The sequence below is a fragment of the Lemur catta genome, chromosome 18 (assembly GCF_020740605.2).
Source record: "Lemur catta isolate mLemCat1 chromosome 18, mLemCat1.pri, whole genome shotgun sequence".
Lineage (NCBI taxonomy): Eukaryota > Metazoa > Chordata > Mammalia > Primates > Lemuridae > Lemur > Lemur catta.
The window spans coordinates 49,267,764-49,287,052 of NC_059145.1; the positions used below are offsets into that span (position 1 = coordinate 49,267,764).

At 54.3% G+C, this 19,289-nt stretch overlaps 1 long non-coding RNA gene across 1 annotated transcript in view; it reads right to left on the reverse strand.

The window, feature by feature from the left end:
- LOC123623579 overlaps positions 1-18,495 on the reverse strand; it is a 77,631-nt gene extending 59,136 nt beyond the window's left edge. The window contains exons 1-2 of the long non-coding RNA XR_006729914.1: positions 18,403-18,495; positions 17,302-17,565 (exon numbers count right to left, since the gene is read on the reverse strand). This is a non-coding gene — a long non-coding RNA (uncharacterized LOC123623579). The remainder of the gene's footprint in view (positions 1-17,301; positions 17,566-18,402) is intronic.
- Positions 18,496-19,289: the final 794 nt, after the last annotated feature.

Genomic DNA, 19,289 nt, shown 5'->3' on the forward strand with positions numbered 1-19,289 from the left:
TCTTGTTATGCTGCATTTGTACCCGCACCTCCTCGGGCCCCACCTCCTCTTCTGTGGGGTATGGGGGCCCCACTTCCTCCTAGGGTTGGCCCAGGAGTTCTGGCCTCTCCCGCATAGGGCGTGTCCATCCCACCTTTCCTCATGCAGGGCGCGACAGCACCGCCTGCTCTAACATTGGGGAGGTGCACTGGCTGAACCTCCTCTCCCTCTGGGCAAGGGGCCTGGCCTCCTCTCAAGCAGGGCGTTGTGACCCCACATCCTCTCACAGTGGGTGGGAAGCGTTGGCCCTTCCTCCACTCACGCAGGAAACAGCAGCCCCAGCTCCTCTTCCGCTGGGCATGAAGGTTCCACCTCCTCCCAGCATTGGCTCAGGAGTCCCGGCTTCTCCCCCATATGACCTGGCCATCCCACCTCCCCTCATGTAGGGCCTGGCAGCCCCACCTGCTCTAATAGTGGAGGTGGTGCATAGGCTAAACCACCTCTCCCTCTGGGCAAGGGGCCTGCCTCCTCTCAAACAGGGCATTGAGGCCCCACGTCCTCTAACAGTGGGTGGGACGCAATGGCCCCTTTTCCTCTCATGCATTACACGGCACCCACTAGTCGTCTCATGCAGGATTCTGGCCCCCACCTCCTCTCATATAGGGTACGGGGCCCCACCTATTCTTCCACGGAGCATGGGGGCCCCCACTTCCTCCCAGGATTGGTTCAGGAGTTTCTGCACCTCCCCCATAGGGCGTGGCCATCCCACTTCCCCTCATGCAGGGCGTGACAGCACCATCTGCTCTAGCAATGGGGGGGGTGCATTGGCTTAACCTCCTCTCATTGTAAGCAAGGGGCCTCCCATCCTCTTACGGAGGGCACGGCAGCCGCACGTCCTGTCACGCTGGATTTGAGCCCCCACTCATGTAGGGCAAGGGGCACCCCCACTCCTCTTCCGGGGGGGACATGGAGGCCACACTTCCTCCCAGGATTGCTAAGGATTCCCTGCACCTCCCCCATAGGGTGTGGACATCCCACCTCCCCTCATGCACAGCGGGGCATCCCCACCTGCTCTAATGGTGGTGGGGGGGGATGCATGGGCTAAGCCTCCTCTCACTCCGGGCAAGGGGCCCCGCCTCCTCTCATGCAGGGCACGGCAGGCCCACTTCCTCTCAGGCTACATTTGGGACCACACCACCTCTCATGTAGGGTACAGGGCCCCACCTCCTCTTCCTTGGAGCATGGGGGCCCCACTTCCTCCAAGGATTGGCTCAGGAGTCTCGGCTCCTCCTCCACAGTGTGTAGCCATCCCACCTCCCATCAAGCAGGGAACAACAACCCCCCTCCTCTAACAGTGGGGGTGTTGCATGGCATAAACCTCCTCTCACTCTGGGCAAGGGGCCCCGCCTCCTCCAATAGTGGGTGGGACGCATTAGTCCCGCCTCCTCCCACACAGGGCACGGAAGGCCCACCTCCTCTCAGACTGCATTTGGTCCCCCACCTCCTCATCCGTGGGGCATGGGTCCACACTGCCTCCCAGGATTGGCTTAGGAGTCCCGGCTCCTCCCCCATAGGTCGTGGCCATCCCAACTCCCCTCATGCACAGCGGGGCATCCCCACCTGCTCTAATGGTTGTGGTGGGGGGTGCATTGGCAAAACCTCCTCTCACTTTTGACAAGGGGCCCCACCTCCTCTCAAGCAAGACGTTATGACCCCGCCCTTTCTAACAGTGGGTGGGACGCGTTGGCCCCACCTCCTCCCACGCAGGACACAGGGGGCCGACTCCTGTCAAGCAGGGCGTTGGTGCGTCATCGTCTCCTTTCACAGAGGGCAGAGTCCCCGCCCTCCTCTGATGCAGGGCACGGGGCCCCTCCTCTTCTGTGGGGGGGGCGCCTTGGCCCCTCCTCCTCTCACGCAGGGCACAACCACCCCACCTCCTCTCACGAAGGGCACGGAGAGCTGCCTTCAGTCAAGCATGGCCCAGGTGCCCCGCATCCTGTCATGCAGGGCTTGGCGGCACCGCCTCCTCGTTGCAGGGCACGAGGCCCCTCCTCTTCTGTGGGGGAGGGCGCATTGGCCCCTCCTCTCCTCACGCTGGACACAGCAACTCTACCTTCTCTCACGCAGGACACGGCGGGCCGCCTCATATCAACCAGTTTGCAGGTGCCACAACCCCTCTGATGCAGGCACAGGGCTCCCCAACCTCTCACACATGATTCGAGCGCTCACCTCCTCTCCCGTCGGGCATAGGGGCCCCAATTCCTCCCAGGCATGGCTCAGGAGCCCTGGCTCCGCTCCCACAGGGCGTGGACATCACACCTCCCCTCACGCAGGGCGTGACAGCCCGGTCTGCTCTAACAAAGCGGGAGTGCATTAGGTAAACCTCCTGTCACTCTGGGCAAGGGCCCATGCCTCCTCTCAAGCAGGGCATTGTGGCCCCACCTCCTCTAACAGTGGGTGGGATGCATTGGCCCCACCACCTCTCCCGCTGGATGAGGGCCCCGAACTCCTCCCATTTAGGGTATGGGGCACTACCTCCTCTTCCGTGGGCCATGGGGGCCCCACTTCCTCCCACGATTGGCTGAGGAGTCCTGGATCCTCCCCCATAGGGAGTGGCCATCCCACCTCCCCTCATGCAGGTAGCGATAGCCCTGCCTGCTCTAATGGCTGGGGTAGGGGGGTCGGGGGGTGCATTGGATAAACCTCCTATCACTCTGGGCAAGGGGCCCCGCCTCCTCTCAAGCAAGGCCTTGTGACCCCGCCCCTTCTAACAGTGGGTGGGATGCATTGGCCCCCGCTCCTCTCAGGCAGGGCACAGAGGGCCGCCTCCTGTCAAGCAGGGCGCAGGTGCATGGCCTCCTCTCAGGCAGGACATGGCAGCACCGCCTCTGATGCAGGGCACGGGGGCCCTCCTCTTCTGTGGGGGGAAGTGCATTGGCCCCTCCTCTCCTCACGCAGGACACAGCAACCCCACCTCCTCTCACACAGGGCAGGGAGGGCCGCCTCATATCAACCAGTTCGAAGGTGCCACACCCCCTCGAATGCAGGCACAGGGCTCCCCCTCCTGTCACATACGATACGGGTCCCTACATGCTAATGCAAGGTACGAGGAACCATGTCCTCTCTGGTCAGGCATAGGGGCTCGAATTCCTCCCAGGCATGGCTCAGGAGCCCCAGCTCCTCCCCCATAGGGCATGGCCATCACACCTCCCCCCATGCAGGGCGCGGCAGCCCCGCCTGCTCTAACGATGGGGGAGTGCATTACATAAACCCCCTCTCACTGAGGCCAAGAGGCCCCTGCTCCTCTCAAGCAGGGCATTGTGTCCCTGCCTCTTCTAACAGTGGGTGGGATGTGTTGGCCCCTTCCACCCTCATGCAGGACACAGGCTCCCTCTCCTCTCACACACTATTCAGGCCCTCACCTCCTCTCATGCAGGATATGGGGCCCCACCTCCTCTTCCACGGGGAATCCCTGCCCCACTTACTCCCAGGATTGGCTCAGGAGCCCTGGCTCCTCCCCCATAGGGCGTGGCCATCCCATCTCCCCCATGCAGGGCGCGACAGCCCTGCCCGTTCTAAGGGTGTTGAGAGTGCCTTGGCTAAACCTCCTATGACTCTGGGCAAGGGTCCCTGTCTCCTCTCAAGCACCGTGTTGTGGCCCCACCTCTTCTAACAGTGGGTGGGATGTGTTAGCCCCTCCTTCCCTCAAGCAGGGAATGAGTCCCCACTCCTCACGCAGGACACGGCAGCCCCACCAAGGCTCATCTGTTGGCTGTCCAACGTTCTCTAAATCCCAGAGGTGGGAACTGACCTACAGAGCAGGGCTCATCTGTGGGCTGTGTCAGGTTCCCTAAGTCCCTGGAAGGGACTGGCTGAAGACCAAGGCTCATCTCTGGTCTATATCAGGTTCCCTAAATCCCTTGGGGTCTGGCATACAGACCAGGGCTCAACTGTTGGGATGTCCCAGATTCCCTAAATCCCTGGGGGGGCACAGGCCTCCAGACCAGGGTTCATCTGTGGTGTGTCCCAGGTTCCCTAAATCCCAGGAAGGCCTGGCCAATAGAACAGGGCTCATCTGTACACAGTCTCAGGTTCCCTAAATGTTGGGGGGACTGGCCTACAGACCAGGGCTCATCCATGGGATATCCCAGGTTCCCTAAATCCCTGGGGGCCTGGCCTACAGACCAGACCTCATCTGTTGGCTGTCCCACATTTTGTAAATCCCAAGGGGGGGGGACTGGCCTACAAAGCAGGGCTCATTGCGGCAGTCCCACATTCCCTAAATCCCTGGAGGCCTGGCCTACCACCAGGGATCCTCTGTGGGTTATCCCAGGTTACCTAAATTACTGGGGGGACAGGGATAGAGACCAGGGTCATATGTGGGCTGTCCCAGGTTGCCTAAATTCAAGGGGGGACAGTCCTACAGGCCAGGGCTCAGGCGTGGCCTGTCCTAGCTTGCGCAAACCCCTTGAGGACTGATTTACACACCAGGGTTCATCTGTGGGCTGTCCCAGTTCCCTAAATCCCTGGGGTGGACAGGCCTAAAGATCAGGGCTTATCTGTGGCATGTCCCAGGTTCCCCGAATCCCTGGGGGGACTGGTCAAAAGGCAAGGGCTCATCTGCAGGATGTCCCATGTTCCCTAAATTCCTCAGGGGACTGGCCTACACAAACAGGGCTCATCTGTGGGAGGTCCCAGTTTCCCTACATCCCAAGGAGAACTGGCCTACAGACCAAGGCTCATCTATGGGCTGTCCCAGGTACCCTAAATACTTGGGGGGCTCTGACCTACACACCAGGGCTCATCTGTGGGCTGTCCCAGGTTCTCTAAATCGCTGTGGGGACTGGCCTGCATCTAAGGGCTCCTCTGTGGGAGGTCCAAGATTCCCTAAACATCTGGAGAGGACAGGCTTATGAACCAGGGCTCATTTATGGGCTCTCCCAGGTTCCCTAAATCACAGGGGGGGACTGGTGTACAGACAAAGGCTCAACTGCGGGATGTCCCAGGTTGCCCAAATCCCTTGGGGACTGATTTACAGACCAGGGCTCCTCTGTGGGCTAGCCCAGTTCCCTGAAACCCTGGGGAAGACTGGCCTACTCACCAGGGCTCATCTGTGGGATGTCCCAGGTTCCCTAAATCCTTGGGGTGGCCTGACTTGGAGAGCAGGGCTCTTCAGTGGGCTGTCCCAGGTTCCCTAAATCCCAGCGAGGGACTGGCCTACACACCAGGGATTATCTGTGGGCTGTCCTAGGTTCCCTAAATCCTTGAGGGGGTACTGACTTACACAGCAGAGCTCATCTGTGGGCTTTCCCAGGTTCTCTAAATCTCTGGGGGGACTAGCCTACAGAACAGAACTGTCCCAAGTGCCTAAATCCCTGGCGGGACTTGGCTACAGAGCACAGCTCCTCTGTGGGCGGTCCCAGGTTCCCTGAATCCCTGGAGAGGACGGGCCTACAGACCAGGGCTCATCTGTGGGCTGTCCTACATTCCCAGAATTCCTCAGGTACTGGCCTACAGACCAGGGATTAATTCTTGGATGTCCCGTGACCCTAAATCCATGCAGGGAACTGGCCTACAGACCAGGGCTCATCTGTGGGCTCTACCAGGTTCCCTAAATCCAAGGGGGGGACTGGCCTATGGCCCAGGGCTCATCTGTGGTATGTCCGAGGCTCCCTAAATCCCTTGCAAGACTGGCCTACAGACCAGGGCACATCTGTGGGATGTCCCAGCTTCCCAAAATCCTGGAGGGACTGGCCTACAGACCAGGGCGCATCTGTGGGATGTCCCAGATTCCCCATATCCCAAAGAGAACTGTCCTGCAGACCAGGGATCATCTGTGGGCTGTCCTACATTCCCAGAATTCCTCAGGTACTGGCCTACAGACCAGGGATTAATTCTTGGATGTCCCGTGACCCTAAATCCATGCGGGGAACTGGCCTACAGACCAGGGCTCATCTGTGGGATGTCCCAGATTCCCCATATCCCAAAGAGGACTGTCCTACAGACCAGGGATCATCTGTGGGATCTCCCATGTTCCCTAAATCCCTGGGTGGGAACTGCCCTACAGACCAGGGCTCATCTGTGGGATATCCCAGGTCCTTAAATCCCTTGGTGTACCAATCTACAGACCAGAGCTCATCTATGGGCTGTCCCAGGTTCCCTAAATCCCTGTTGGGGAGTGGCCTACAAACCAGGGCTCATCTGAGGGCTGTGCTATGTTCCCTAAATCACTGAGGGGACTAGCCTACACACCACAGCTGATGTGTGGGCTGTGCCAGATTCTGTAAATCCCTGGGGTAAACTGGCCTACAGACCAGGCTCATCTGTTGGCTGTCACAGCTTCCCTAAATACCAAGGGGGCCTGGCCTATTAGCCAGGGCTCATCAGTGGGATGTCCCAGGTTGCCTAAATCCCTGGAGAGACTGTCTGTAGGCCAGGGCTCATCTGTGGCCTGTCACAGTTTGCCTAAGTCCCTGGGGTGACTGGTTTACAGAACAGGGCTCATCTGTGTGGTGTCCCAGGTTGCTGAAATCGCTGGGGGACTGTCTACAGAGCAGAGGTCATCTGTGGACTCTCCAAAGTTGTCTAAATCCCTAGAGGGACGGGACTACAAACCAGGGATCATCTGTGGTATGTCCCATGTTCCCTAAATCCCTTGAGTTACTGGTCTACAGACCAGGGCTCATAAGTGGGATGTCCCAGATTCCCCATATCCCAAAGAGGACTGTCCTACAGACCAGGGATCATCTGTGGGATGTCCCAGGTTCCCTAAATCCACAGGCTCATCTGTGCACTGTCCCTGGTTCCCTCAATCCTCGGAAGGACTGGTCTACAGACACGGGCTCATGTGTGGGATGTCCCAGTTTCCCTAAATCCCTGGGGGGACTAGATGACAGACCAGAGTTGTCCCAAGTTCCCTAATATCCAGGGGGGACTGGCCTACCCACCAGGGCTCCTTGGTGGGGTGTCCCAGGTTCCCTAAATCCCTGGGGTGGACTGTCCTACAGACCAGGGCTCATCTGTGGGCTTTCCTACGTTCCCTAAATCCTTGAGGGGGGACCAACCTACACAACAGAGCTCATCTGTGGGCTGTCCCAGGTTCCCTAATTCACTGGAGGGACTGGCTCACAGACCAGAGCTCATCTGTGGTATGTCCCAGGTTCCCTAAATCACTGGAGGGACTGGCTTACAGACCAGAGCTCATCTGTGAAATGTCCAAGGTTTCCCAAATACCTTTGATAACTGGTCTACAAACCAGGGCTAGTCTGTGGGATGTCCCAGGTTCCCTAAATCCCTGGAGGGACTGTCTGTAGACCAGGGCTCATCTGTGGCCTGTCACAGGTTCACTAAGTCCCTGGAGAGACTAGTCAGGAGACCAGGGCTCATCTTTAATGTGTCCCACATTGCCGAAATCACTGAGGGACTGTCTACATACCAGGCCTCAACTGTGGGCAATCCAAAGTTCCCTAAATCCCTGGGAGGACTGACCTAAAAACCAGAGATCATCTGTGGGATGTCCTAGGTTCCTTAAATACTTGAGGGGGTCTGACCTACACACCAGAGCTCATCTATGGGGTGTCCCAAGTTCCCCAAATCCCTGAGGGGACTGTCTATAGACCAAGGCTCATTTATGGGATTTCCCAGGTTCCCTAAATCACTGCAAGGACTGGCCTACAGACCAGGGATCATCTGTGGGATGTCCAAGGTTCCGTACATAACTGGGGTGACTGGTCTGCAGACCAGGGCTCATTTGTTGGGTGTGCCAGTCTCCCTAAATCCCTTGGAAGACTGGCCTAGAGTACAGGACTCATCTGTGGGATGTCTCAGGTTCCCTAAATCCCTGGGGGGAGTAGCCTACAGACCAGAGATCATCTGTGGGATGTCCCATGTTCCCTAAATCCCTTTAAGGACTGGTCTACAGACCAGGGCTCATCTGTGGACTGTTGCCAGTTCTGTAAATCTGTTAGGGGGACTGTACTACAGACCAGGGCTCATCTCTGGGCTGTACCAGGTTCCCTAAATCCCTGGGGAAACCAGCCTACAGACCAGAGCTCATCTGCGAGATGTCCCAGTATCCCTAAATCCCTTGGGTTCTGGCCTACACAGCAGGGCTCATCTGTTGGGATGCCCAGATTTCCTAAATCCCTAGGGGGGACAGGACTCCAGACCAGGGCTCATCTGTGGAATGTCCCATGTTTCCTAAATCCCTGGGTGGGAACTGCCCTACAGATCAGGGCTCATCTGTGGGATATCCCAGGTCCTTAAATCCCTCCACATACCGATCTAGACACCAGGTCTCATCTATAGGCTGTCTCAGGTTACCTAAATCCCTGGGAGGACTGGCCCACAGACCAGGGATCCTCTGTGGGGTGTCCCTGGTTGCCAAAATTGCTGGGGGACTGTCTACTGATCAGGGCTCAACTGTGGGCTCTCCCAAGTTCCCTAAATCCCTCAGGGAACTGGCCTACAGACCAGGGCTCATCTGTGCGCTGTCCTACATTCCTGAAATCACTTGGGGTCTGACCTACAAACCAGGGCTCATCCGTTGGGATGTCCTAGATTTCCTAAATCCCTGGGGGGACAAAACTCCAGACCAGGGCTGATCTGTGGGATGTCCCAGGTTCACTAAATCCCTGTGTGGGATAGGACTCTAGACCAGGGCTCATCTGTGGGATGTCCCAGGTTCCCTAATCCCTGGGGCAGACTGGCATAAAGACCAGGGCTGATCTTTGGGATGTCCTACGTTATGTAAATTCCTGGAGCAGTCTGACCTACACACCAGGGTTCATCAGTGGGCTGTCCCAGGTTCCCTGAATCACTGGGAGGCTGGCCTACAGAGCAGTGCTCCTCTGTGGGCTGTCGCAGGTTCCCTAAATCCCTGGGGGGGCTGGCCTACAGACCAGGGCTCAGTTGTGGGCTGTTCCAGGTTGCCCAAACCCCTTGGGGACTGATTTACACACCAGGGCTAATCTGTGGGATGTCCCTGGTTCCCTAAATGCCTGGGGGGACTGGTCCACAAACCAGAGGTTTCCCAGGTTCCCCCAAACTCCTGGGGGTCTGGTGAACAGACCCAGGATCAGGTGTGGGATGTCCCAGGTTCCCTAAATCCCTGGGGTACTATCTTACAGACTAGGATTTAACTCTGGGATGTCCCATGTTCCCTAAATCCCTGGCAGAACTGGCCTAGAGACCAGGGCTCATCTGTATGATGTCCCAGGTTCCCCAAATTTCTGGAGGGACTGGCCTTATGACCAGGGCTCATGTATTCAGATATCACAGGTTCACTGAATCCCTGGGGTATTGGCCTACAAATCAAGGCATAGCTCTGGGATGTTCCAGGTTCCCTAAATCCCTCGGAGGTCAGGCCTACAGACCAGGGCTCATCTGCAGGATTTCGCATGTTCCCTAAATTTCTCAGGGGACTGGCCTACACACCAGGGCTCATCTTGCAATGTCCCAGGTTTCTTAAATCCCTGAAGGGACTGCCCTGCAGACCAGGACTCATCTGTGGGATGTCCCAGGTCCCTAAATTCCTGGGTGGACTCATCTACAGGCCAGGGCTCATCTGTGGAATTTCCCAGGTTCCCTAAATCCCTGGTGGGACTGGTCTACAAACCAGGGCTGGTCTGTGGGCTGTCCCAGGTTCCTTAAACCCCTGGAGGTACCTGTACACAGACCAGGGCTCATCTCTAGGCTGTTGAGGTTCCCTAAATCCCTTGGTGGCACTGGCCTAAGGACAAGGGCTCCTCTGTGGGCTGTCCCAGTTCCCTAAATCCCTGGAGGGACTGGTCTACAGACCACGGCTCATCTATGCGAAGTATCAGGTTTCCTAAATCACCTTGGCAGAATTGGGCTACAGACCAGGGCTCATGTGTGGGATGTCCCAGCGTGCTTAAATACCTGGGGTACCTGGGCTATGGACCACAGAACATCTGGAGACTCTCCCAGCAGTCCAAATTTGTGGGCGACTGTGACAGCCACTTAGGTTACCTTAATGCATGTCTTTCTTCCTTTTCTGTAAGAGATCAGGAACTCGGTGGGCAGGGCATCTAAGAAGGCTTTTTCTCCCTGGCTCCTGCACATCCCAGGGTGGGGACAGGACTCAGTGATGAGCAGAGGGCCACTGGAATTCCTGCGCTGACCTGGAAGGGAGGAGCAGCCATTACCCATGTCTTCCTCGTTATCAGGTGTGGAGTGTGTGTGTGATGGCCGGAGCCCCTCCTGCTGTAGGCCAGGAGGTGGTTGCAGCGGGAGCTGTGGGAGGCAGTAAGAAGGCGCTAGGAATCCAGGGTTGACTCTCTCTGCCCACAAAAGGTGCCTCAGTCATTTCTGGACACATACAAGCTCCTGTCTCCCACCCTGACGTCTCACTCCTGTGAGCTACTCTAAGCTCACCCGTCTCTAATGTGCCTACATGTACCCTATGTTCTGTACTGAGAGACACAAGTTGCGTTAAAAACCTCAAAAACTGTAGGTAAAAAGGCCCCTCTCCTGTTTTGTATCCAAGTGTCTTCCCCAAACTTCACTTGAATTTGGAAGAGCAACCTGCATGGAACCCCCAGGCCGTCCCAACGTCACACAGTCCTGTGTCACTGCAGTCACCCTGGGCAAGGGAGCAGCCCAGGATGTGCAAGGGTGCACACCCCATGGTTGAGAGTGGGGACCCCCCACCTCCTGATCACTCCCTGACAGACACCAGAAACTGTGCCTGCACAGAATCTGCACCAATGTCGCAGGTTGTCCTCATGGACTCCACCAACTGTGACTGCTCAGAGTCCAGGCCAGGATCACAGGTCGTCCTGACAGAAACAACTGGCCCTGCTCAGAGTCCATGCCCAGGTCACAGGTCATCTGAAATTCAAATTCACACCACAATGACATACCCACTCACATACGCTTGAAAGGCTATTGTTAAAAAAAATTAAAGATATCTGTTGGCAAGGATACAGAAAACCTGGATACCCTTAAACACTGCTTGTAGAAGTATAAAATGGTACAGGCTGTGTAAACTAGTTGAATCTTCCCTCAAAAATTTACATGCAGAATTACCATAGCTCAACAATTCCATTCCAAGGTACATACTCCAAAGATTAGAAAACAAGTGTTCAAACAAGAACTTATACATGAATATTTATAACAGCCCTGTTCACAATAGCTGAAAGGTGCAAACAACCCAAACGTCCATCAACAGATGGATGGATAAGCAAAATTAGGTATATCATAACCTGATATATTATTCAGCCATAAAAAGGAAAGAGAAAACTGAAAGGGAGCAGTTGTTATGGAACACAATATGGCGGTACCTCAAAAATTAAGCATGGAATTCACTTACAACACAGTGATTCCACTTCTGGGTATATACTGAAAAGAACTGAAAACAGGGACTTGAACACCCACATTCATGGCAGCATTATTCACTGTGCCAAAAGGTGGAAGCAATACAAGTGTCCACTGAGAGATGAGTAGAAAAATAAAATGTGGTCCATCCATCACAATGAAATATAACTCAGCCTTAAAAATGAGGAAATTCTGACTTACGTAATGACATCATGCTAAGTGAAACAACCCAGGCACACAACGACAAATAGAGTATGCTCTACTTATGAGGTAGCTGGAGTAGTTTCCAGGGGCTTGGAGAAGAGAAAATACAAAGTGGGTGTTTAACGAGTACAGGGTTCCACTTGGGGCAGATGAAAGAAATTCTGCAGATGGATGGTGGTGATGGTTACGCAACAATGTGCATGTGGTTTATGCCACTAAAGTGTGCACTTAAGAATGGTGAATGCTAGGCCAGGTGAGGTGGCTCACATCTGTAATTTTAGCCCTCTGGGAGGCTGAGGCGGGTAGATTGCTTGAGGTCAGGAGTTTGAGACCAGCCTGAGCAGGACCCCATCTCTACTATAAATAGAAAGAAAAATTATCTGAACCACTAAAAATATATATAGAAAAAATTAGCCGGGCATCATGGCGCATGCCTGTAGTCCCAGCTACTCTGGAGACTGAGGCAATAGGATCGCTTAAGCCCAGGAGTTTGAGGTTGCTATGAGCTAGGGTGACACCATGGCACTCACTCTAGCCCGAGCAACAAAGCGAGACTCTGTCTCAAAAACAAAAAAAAAAAAAAAAAGAATGATGAATGCTGTATGTATTTAATCATACAGAAAAAAGGAATGAAGTACTGATGTATATCACAACATGGATGAACCTCAAAAATGTCCTAAGTGAAAGAAATCAGACACAAAAGGTGACATATTGTATGAATCCATTTGTATGAAATGTCCAGAGCAGGCAAATCCATGGCGATGAAAAATAGATTAGTGCTTGCCAGGGACTTGGGGGACAGGGAAACGTAAGTGACTTCATAACGGGCTTTGAGTTTCCTTCAGCGGAAGAAAAAAAATTTGGAACTATTAATAAATACATGGTGGCACAACATGGGCAATGTATGACACTCCACTGAATTATATATTCATAAGTGGTAAAAATGGTGAAATTTTAAAAGGTCCTTTCAAATATTTATATACATTGTCATAATATGGACTAGGACTTTATCATTTAACTATATCGATTGGTGATGTAAACATAAGTGTGCAAACTTGAGATACCTTGCAACTGGTGTGCACACACATGTGCACACACACAGCTAGAGAATTACAGTAAAGTAATATGTGGTTCAGTAAACTCTCATGAAGTTTCCATGATCAACTGGGCCATTTGCCTTTCCTTTGGCAGTGAGATTTAATTTTTCTATACTGATTATCCCAAATACGAACTCTGTGTTTAGCTACTATTTCCTTGGTATATATATAAATCGAAGGTGATTCTTACACATGATATATCAAATAATAATTTTGGGGGGGGTGGCCGGGAGCGGTGGCTCATGCCTATAACCCTAGCACTCTGGGAGGCCGAGGTGGGTGGATCATTTGAACTCAGGAGTTCGGGACCGGCCTGAGCAAGAGCAAGACCCCATCTCAACTAAAAACAGAAAAAGATTAGCTGGACAACTAAAAATATATAGAAAAAATTAGCCGGGTATGGTATCACATGCCTGTAGTCCCAGATACTTGGGAGGCTGAGGCAGAAGGATGGCTTGAGCCCAGGAGTTTGAGGTTGCTGTGAGCTAGGCTGATGCCATGGCACTCCAGCCCGGGCAACACAGCGAGACTCTGTCTCAAAAGAATGAAAGAAAAAGAGAAACCTTTTTGTCTTTTGAAAAATCACATCATCCACTTTTTCTACTGTTAGATATTACAAACTGCTGTGACTTTAAGGGTCTAGCTAGGCAAAGTCTTAGAAAATTTGCTAAGGGTGTCCTATGTGTGGACAGGTTGACAGAACACGAATAAAAGACCCGAGACACCAAAAGCCTTCTGTGCACCTAAAAATGAAAGCAGAGTAGACTGCAGGCAGCTGGGGTAGACTGCCCAGGGTCTACAAGCCATGGCAGTCCTGTGCTGCTCAGGAGGAAGCGCTGCCCACACCCACCTTGGAGTCATCTCTGCTCTTTAGATCTGCCAAGGCTGGGAAACTGAGGGATACTCTCAGAAACAGTTCCAGAAAAAGAAAACTGGAACCGAAGGGAAAGAAACATTTTTCTCCCACTTGGGGAAGGCGGTGAAGCGGGCCTGGTGGATTGGATTGTCAGGGAGAAAGGTGTTTTTCCTGATTCGGGGTTAACGGTGATGACCTGGGAGCATGTGGCTGCTGCAAAACACACAGTAAAACACACGGGAGTACTTACCGTGAAGTAGCAGACCTCACACAGCAATGACGCTTGAGACTCTGAAGGCAGGACACAGAGGACTTTCCACTGCGATGGCACATTCCCTGGAAGGAGGAAATTACTGTAAGGAAACTACGTTTGTGAACAACCACCTGAACACCCTGGCAGTGAAACAGAGATGACAACGAACTCTCTCACAGAGGCTGAGCCAGACCCACGTCCAGCTCAAAATCTGATACCCAATTAGGGTGGAGAGGCCACCGCGTGGACGTCACACCCGCGGCCACCACGTCCTGGGCGTGGGGGACCTCAGTGTGATGGAAACTGTGGGTACCCCATTTCCAAATGTCTACACGGAGCCCCTCCCGCGTCTCTGAGGACCGGCCCGGCTGAGGACAGGAAGGCGGTGCCCTTGGGGCTCAGACAGGAAGGTTGAACTCACCCTCAGGGCCTCACGTCTGAGTGAGGACAAAGAGGTCGCACTCGCTCTGGTCTGAGGCCAGGCCGGCAGGCGGCACAGAAACAGCTCCTGTGGGGCGACGCTAACATGGCGGCACTGTATCCTCTCACGCCAGGTGCAACACCCCGTGCAAAGCCGCAGGGCATGACGGGCGCTCCACCCCCTGCCGGCCGGCCCAGGCACGGAAGCCCTCGGTGCTCATGGGGGGGGACGGTGGCGAGCACTCCCTCCTGGCCTTGCTGGGGAACCAGTTAAATTCCGAGTCCAGCGTCTTCGGAGGCAGGATCTGGAAATTCAAACTCAGATGGGTTCACTGTCCTGTGTCTTTCAGAAAAACCATGAGGGAGGGAACAATTAAGAGGAAAACATGTGGAATGAAATAAGTGTAAATATAAACTTTACAACTGATATTAAAATTCATTCAAAATCGTCCTCAGACTTCAACTATAATGCAAAACTTTAAAGATTCGGAAAAGAAACACAGAAGAAAATTTACGTGGCCTTGGGTTTGGTGATGGGTTTTAACACACAACAACAACAACAAAAATCTCATCCACAACAGAAAAAATAATACCATGGCTTTGATAACATTCAATATTTATACTCTGTGAAAGACCAAGTTCAGAGAATAAAAAGACAAACCACAGAATGATAAGAAATATGTGCAAAATACATACCGGAGGAATAATTCATATTCTACATATAAAAAGAATTCTTAAAACTCAACAATAAGAAGACAAACACCCTGACTACAAAGGGGTACAGATCTCAACACACACCTGACCAAAGAAGATACATAGATGGCAAATAATCATAAAAGACGATGGTCAGCATCATATATCATTAGGAAACAGCAGATTACAGCAGCAATGAGATACCACAGCACGCGTCCTAGAATGACTAAACTCTTTAAAAAAAAAAAAAAAGGACAAACCATTGCTGGAGGAAAGGCAGGAATTCTCATTCATTGCTGGTAGAATGCATAATGGTACACAGTCACTTTGGAAGCCAGCGTAGAAGACTAGAATATGCCACCCCAAGATATAGCTCTTTTTCTTGTTGTTATTGTTTTGGACACGGTCTCTGTCACCCATGTGGGAGTGCAGTGGCATGAACACAGATCACTGCCACCTTGAACTTCTAGGCTGAAGCCATCCTCAGCCTCCCAAGTAGCTGGGACTACAAGCATGAGCCACCACTGTCAAATAATTTTTTATGTGTGTGTACAGATGGGTCCTTGCTGTATTGCCCCAGCTGGTCTTGAACTCCTGGGCTCCACGGAGCCTCCTGCCTTGGCCTCCCAAAATGTTGAGATCATAGGCATGAGCCAACATGCCCAGCCCAACGTAAAGATTATTTTGAGCTGATAAATTTGAAACACTGCAGACCCAGGAGAAGCTCTGAAAACAGGCCAGAAGTTACCTTTTTGTCAGGGAAATTTACATCTGTGAAGGAGACCTACTTCCATTTGTAAAGGTGTCTCCCTCTCATACCAAGAAGAGAAGGATAACTATATCATGAGGGATTCTTAGCAATGCGGAAGGGCACCACTTAAGTCTGAACAACAATGCTTGCTCTTGCTTACCTTGCTTTTCCTGTGGGCTGTCCCAGGTTCCCAAATCCCTGGGCGTCACTGTCCTAGAAACCAGGGATCATCTGTGGAATATTCCAGGTTCCCTTAATTCCTGGGGATGACTTGCCTACATACCAGGGCTCATCTGTGGGCTGTCTCAGGTTCCCTACATCCCAGGTGGTGACTGGCATACAGACTAGGGCTCATCTGTGGGATGTCCGAAATTCGCTATATCCCAAGGGTGACTGGCGAACAGACCAGGGCTCACCTGTGGGATGTCCCAGATTCTCTAAATTTCAGGGGGGGGACTGGCCTACAAACCAAGGCTCAACTGTGGGAAGTCCCAGGTTCCCTAAATCCCTGGGGGGACTGGCCTACACAGCAGGGCTCATCTGTGGGATGTCCCAGGTTCTCTAAATCACAGGGGGAGATGGGCCTACAGACCAAGGCCCAACTGTGGAACATCCCAGGTTCCCTAAATCCCTGGGGGCATGGATCTACAGACCAGGAATCATATCTAGGCTTTCCCGGGTTCCCTAAATCCCTGGGGGAGTCTGGCCTAAGGAGCAGGGATTAATTGTGGGATGTCCCAGCTTCCCTAAATCCCTGGGGGGACTGGCCTACAGACTAGGGATTAACTATGGGATTTCCCAGCTTCCCTAAATCCCTGCGGGGACTGGCCTACAGACCAAAGCTCATCTGTGGGATGTCCCAGGTTCCCTAAATCCCTGGGGGTGGGGGGAGACTGGCCTACAGACCAGGGCTCCTCTGTGGGCTGTTCCAGGTTCCCAAATCCCTGGGGAACACTGGCTTACAGACCAGGGTCCATCTGTGGAATGTTCCAGGTTACCTTAATTCCTGAGGGGCACTGTTGTACATACCAGGGCTCATCTGTGCACTGTCCCATGTTCCCTACATCCCAGGTTGGTGAGTGGCCTACAGACCAGGGCTCATCTGTGGGATGTCCCAGGTTCCCTAAATCCCAGGGAGGACTGGTCTACAGACTAGGGCTCATCTATTGGGATGTCCCAGTTTCCCTAAATCCCTGGGTGGACTGGCCTCCAGACCAGGGCTCATCTGTGGACTGTCCCACATTCCCTAAATCCTTGGGGGGGGACTCACATGCACATCGGAGCTCATCTGTTGGCTGTCCCAGGTTCCCTGAATCCCTGGGGGGACTGTCCATATTCCAGGGCTCATTTTTGGGATGTCTCAGGTTCCCTAAATCACTGGGGGGACTGGCCTGTAGACCAGGGCTCATCTGTGGGCTGTACCAGGTTCCCTGAATCCCTAGGAGGTGTAGCCTACAGACCACAGCTCATCTGTGGCTTGTCCCAGGCTCCCTAAATCCCTTGGTAGACTGGCCTACAGATTGGGGCTCATCTGTTGGGTTGTCCCAGATTCCCTAAATCCCTGGGGGGACAGGCCTGCAGACCAGGGCTCATTTGTGTGATATCCCAGGTTCCCTAAATCCCAGGTGGGAGTGGCCTACACACAACAGATCATCTGGTGGCTCTCCAGGAGTCCCAATGGGCTGGCGGCTGTGACAGCCGCTTAGCTTACCTTGATGCATGTCTTTCTTCCTTTTCTCTAAGAGACCAGGAACTCGCTGGCCTGGGCATCTAAAAAGGCTTTTTCTCCCGGGCTCCTACACATCCCAGGGGGGGTACAGGACTAAGTGGTGAGCAGGGGGCCACTGGAATTCCTGGGCAGATCTGGAAGGGAGGAGCAGCTATTCTCCATCTCTTCCTCGCAGTCAGGTGTGGAGCATGTGTGTGATGGCTGGAGTCTCTGCTGCTGTGGGCCAGGAGGCAGTTCCTGCGGAAGCTGTAGGTGACAGGAGGAAGGTGGTAGGACACCAGGGTTGGCTCTCTCTGCCCACACAGTGTGCCTCAGTCATTTCTGGACACATCCAGGCTCCTGTCTCCCACCCTGAAGTCTCCTATGAGCTCCCCTGAGCTCGCCCATGTGTAATGTGGGTACATCTACCCTATGTGCTGTAATGAGGGGAGTGAGTTGCGTTAAAAACCTCAAAAACTGTAGGTAAAAGGGCTCCTCTCCTGTTTTGTATCCAAGTGTCTTCCCCAAACTTCACTTGAATTCAGAAGAGCAACGTGCAGGTAGCCTCAGGCCCCTCCCCACCTCACACAGTCTTGTGTCAGTGCAGGGGCCCTGGGCAAGGGAGCCGCCTGGGATGTGCAAGGGGTGTGCACCCCACTGGCTGAGAGTGGGGCTCTCTGCCTCCTGGTCACTCCCTCTGGGCCACCCCCCCTCCCTACAGCTTCCACACCTCCTTTAACCCCCACCTCCGGCCCTCCCTAGAGCTCCTCCCTACCCCACACACCTGGTCTCCTCCTACTCCCTGTCCAGTCACTGCCTCCTGCCCACCCCCCTCCCTACCGCTTCCCCACCTCCCAGAACCCCCACCTCCAGCTCTCCCTACAGTTCCGCCACACCCTGCCCGCCTTGTGCCCCGGGCCCCTACCCAGTCAGTCCCTGCGGGTCACCCCCCACCACCCCACACAGCTGGTCACTCCTGCCCTGCCCAGCCACCCTCTCCAGGACCCCTTGCCGCCCCCTCCCTTCCGACCGCTCTGCCGAAATCCGTGTCACCCTGGGCCCGCCCAGTCACTCCCTCCCCGCCACCCCCGCAGCCCTCCTTACCGTCCCCTCCCTCATCGCTGCCGGCCCCCTGGCCACTCTCCTTTCCTCCCTACGTTCTTTCTGTGCATCCCCGGAGCTTTGGGTGCAGGGCCCCGCCGCCCATCCGCCGTTTGGCTCTCTTCCTCAACCCTCGGTGGTTTCCGTCCATCCTCGGCCCTCTCCGTCGTAACTCGGTCCTCCCTGAGGCCTTTTGGCTCTCTTCGCCAAACCTCTTCGGCCCTTCCCGTGGTCCCCCGGCCTTTGTCGCCAACTTTCGGCTCTTTCCGTCACCCGCGGGGTGCACTGTCCCGATCCTGGGACTTGTGCAGGCCCTGCGGTTTCTTGGCGGTCTTGGCAGCAATGGCACCTTCTGGAAGAGTCTTCCTGTTGTCCACACTGCAGGGGGTTTGCGTCTAGATCCAGTTGCTCCTTGCACAAAGATCCAATGATTGAGACCAGGGTTGCCAAGTAAGGAAGGAATTTTTAATTGAAGAGACATGGAGAAAAGCAGCTGCTCAAATCCATCTCCGACTAGCGGAGCTCTCAGGCTTTCAGGGAGGGGCCGCGAGCCCGCGAGAAGTGGGGGGGGGCGGTGATTCCCGGGGCAGGTGGGAGGGGCGTGGCGAGTCCCGGGGCAGATGTGGGAGGGCATGGCGAGTCCCAGGGCGGGTGTCAGGGGGGTGGTGAGTCCCAGGGCAGGTGTGGGGGGGTAGCGAGTCCGGGGGCAGGTGGGAGGGGGCTGGCAAGTCCCCGGGCAGGTGGGGGTGGGGGGTGGCGAGTCCAGGGGCAGGAACTCTGCCGCCTGCAGTCCTAGTTACCCGGGAGGCTGAGGCGGGAGGATCGCTGGAGCCCAGGACTTCTGGACTGTGGTGCGCTGTGCCCATCAGGTGTGCGCACTAAGTTCGGTA